A 3336-nucleotide genomic window follows, 5' to 3' on the forward strand; every position below is an offset into this window, starting at 1 on the left:
TGTTTTAACACTGATCACGAAGTGCACACTTTATGTTCACATCTGCTTTTACAAGTGTTTGAAACCGCATACTATCAAAGTTTCAGTTACCAATGCAAAAAAAAATTGCTATCCAAAAATTTTTTTTCTATTTCAAATTGTTTTGAAATCATGACTCTATATTCAAGCTTGATTTGCTCCTACATCTGTTTCAAAACGTTTGTAAAAACCACAACTTTCATTTTCAAGCGGTACACTTATATCAAACTGATAATACTTGTCTGAAACTATTTCTGTTTACCCTTTGTTGTCCAATTTCCCAATAAAAATCAAGCAAAAAGATTTCGACCACGGCAGGACTCGAACCTGCAATCCCCAGATCCGAAGTCTGGTGCCTTATCCATTGGGCCACGCGGCCACATTTGACCCAATTTCCATTTCCCGTATTTGACTCGCTCTCTCGCGCCACTCCGTCTCCTCGCTTCGCCAAATGAAGGCGTGAGCTCTCAGCCAGCCATCTCCATTTTCTCAGTCAACGAGTACTAGAAAATGAGAGAAAAGGAAAAATAAAGAGAGAGAGAGAGAGAGATGGAGCCAGCTGCATTTGTGTGTTTTTTTTGCATACGTTATGAGTCTAATTTAGTGAAGAAGGGAAAAATTTCAAAAAAAATTTGAAGAACAGAAAAATGGGAAAATAATGGAATATTGAGGACGAAGGGAAAAAAAAGTGAAACATTTTTCGTCAAAGCGAAAATAATTGTTGGTAGCCGCGGCCAGAGGTCCAGAACGAAAACTACAGAACGAAAATAACAGGGAAAAAATCTGGTCACAGTAATTTTCATTTTTGGACCTTCGGCCACGACCACCAGCGTTTCTCTTCCACCGCTCCTATAGCCATAAACCAGTATAATATCGTGATGATGTATCGACAGATTTTGCAAACTTGTATCTTCGTTTATTAGCTTTTGTTAACTCTCAGAGATACCGTCGATTCTATCAAAGTTATGAAATTTATTAAAGGTGGGGGGACAGGAGATTTTACGGGGGATTTTTGGGGCCAGAGTATGCATTCTACCGTAACGGTGTACAACGCTTAATGTCACTCTGCGTACAGCAGTCGCCCTCGCCTTTATGTATGCAATCGGGCAGCGGCTTTCTCTTTGCACGCGTAGCTCAGTCGGTAGCGGCGCCGCACCTTCAACACTCGCCTCGACAAGTTCAACTCCTCGAGGAGCATATTTAAACGAAATTTCGACAACATTATTTTTCTCATGTCCCCCCACCTTTAATGTTCTGTTGCTAACAACGAAGTTTGAAAACTTTGGAAATATCCTGCAAGTTTAAAAGTTCTGTTTGCACCAATTGTGAATGTTTTTTTGTTGTTATCATGTTTCAAAAAGTTTCTTATAGTTAGTTCGAAAAAATTAAATGAAATTGTTGATCTGTTCGTGTTCTGTTTGACCTGAAACTCTACTATAAAATAAGCCTATCAACTTCTCGAAAACGATAACAAAAACCGATCGAAAACATGAATTCAATTCTTCACCAGTTTCATTTGTTGAAAAAATTATTTTTATGTTTCAGAATATTTATTAGTTCATAAAGATTGAATGAAGTTGCTCTTTCCTTCATGTATATTGTTAACCTAAAAAACTCACTATTCTAAAAGAATCCTATCAGATTCTCGAAAACGGAACCTAATAAACCCATCACTTCTTCATTCCCCGTTATCCCCTATACTCCTCCTGTTCCCCTTTTTTTATTTCCGACTCAACCCAATTCGTACTTCCTTCCTTTTTCATCCCACAAAACCTAAAACTTCAGCTCACCCCGCCCATTTGATCTTCATTTGTCTCCATCCATGGTATATGTCCTTCTTCCCACTTCTTCTCCTTCTTTTCCCTCAATTCAACCCATCTGCCACGTCATCACCGTCGCTGTTCCCGTGTCCGGCGAGATGTCAATGCTATTCGGATAACGAGCAGAACCAACAGGTTCACCTCATTTGCAAGTGGGAACAGGTAATTGCATATACAAGAGAGAAAGGGGACAGTAGCCTACTGTCAGTGGGTTAGCCGTGCAATTATCAATTAGGTGTCGCGTGGGTGGATATGACGTGTGTATAACAGAACATACAAATATTTACATGTTATGTAAAAAGAGAAGAGGGACAAACTGCGATAAAATGTCGTATCAGTAAAGTTAATAATTATGACTAAAGTTGTGATTTAACTGAAACAGTGAACTTGGAAACAAAAAGTCTAATATGAAATAGATTCTGGTGATAATATATCCCGCTTCCTGTGAAAGATATCAAAAAGTGGTCAGCTAACAAAATGTTTATCATGATATAAGAAATATTTTGTCAGTTGGTGTTATTTTGATATCTTTTACAGGAAATGAGATAATTGGGGTTAAAGTTGGCAGTGCTGGGGCCATTCTATTCCAGGTTTCTCGGTAAATGGTATCAAAGATTACGGTTTAATATGCCTTATTTCATCTATCTGAATTTTCAAAGTTTTCGAAAATACTAGAGATTTTTTAAAATTGTTTTAGGATTTTGAATTTTTTCCCGTTACTGAAACTACTGAAACTACTGCACACAGTTAGCAAAAATAGTTTTGCGACGTTACTGAAAACAATAAACACCTTTATTCTAGCCGATAGGGACTTGTAAGTTTTTTTTTACTTTTTTGGTGAGAGATAGTCAAGATTGAAGTCCTGAAAAGTTGTTCAGAGGTTTTTCGTTTTTCTGAAATTTCAGATTTTTGGCATTTACGGCATTTTAAATGTTACAAACGGCATATGCCATCAGAATGTAATTTGGCAAAAAAGTTGTCAATTACAAAAATGAAGTTTTAACTTTGTACTCTAAAATTTTCCGAGAAATGGAAAAACTTTGGAATCTTCTTTAAAGATTTCAACTTTAACTACTTTCTACTAAAAAGCCAGTACTGATATATAGATTTCTGGTACTGTATATTTAAATATTTTAATCTTCCAGGTGTTTTATTAACTTCAAACCTCGGGACACAGACTGAAACAAACCCACTGTTAAATCAAAAAAGTCTTATTTGAAAATTACTGTTTAGAAATACCCATAATCCACAATTTTTAGGAAATTTCGTCATTGTCTGTAGGCTGTTGTTAAAGGTGGTGTGCGGTGAAATTTATTATTGCTGTATTTTGTGCAGAAATCTATGTAGATTCCCATAAAAATAAAGAAAAACTTCAAAAAATTCCTAAAATGCGAAAAACCGCGTCGAAAAAGCGACGATGTATCCGGTGGCCAAGCGGCCATGTGTGAGTTTTCTAGTCCCCCCGGAGAAAGAAGCGCGCGAAGTACCGAGCTCGAAT

General features: G+C 37.0%; 1 protein-coding gene and 1 non-coding gene across 2 annotated transcripts in view; one reads left to right on the forward strand and one right to left on the reverse strand.

The window, feature by feature from the left end:
- Positions 1 to 3336, forward strand: part of CBG20033 — a gene marked incomplete at both ends in the record, with an annotated part of 17050 nt that overhangs the window by 3304 nt on the left and 10410 nt on the right. The gene's annotated exons all lie outside the window — the stretch shown is intronic.
- CBG28193 lies at positions 325 to 397 on the reverse strand. The gene has a single exon. It is a non-coding gene (tRNA).

The sequence above is a fragment of the Caenorhabditis briggsae genome (assembly GCF_000004555.2).
Source record: "Caenorhabditis briggsae complete genome, chrIV, whole genome shotgun sequence".
NCBI classification, from domain to species: domain Eukaryota; kingdom Metazoa; phylum Nematoda; class Chromadorea; order Rhabditida; family Rhabditidae; genus Caenorhabditis; species Caenorhabditis briggsae.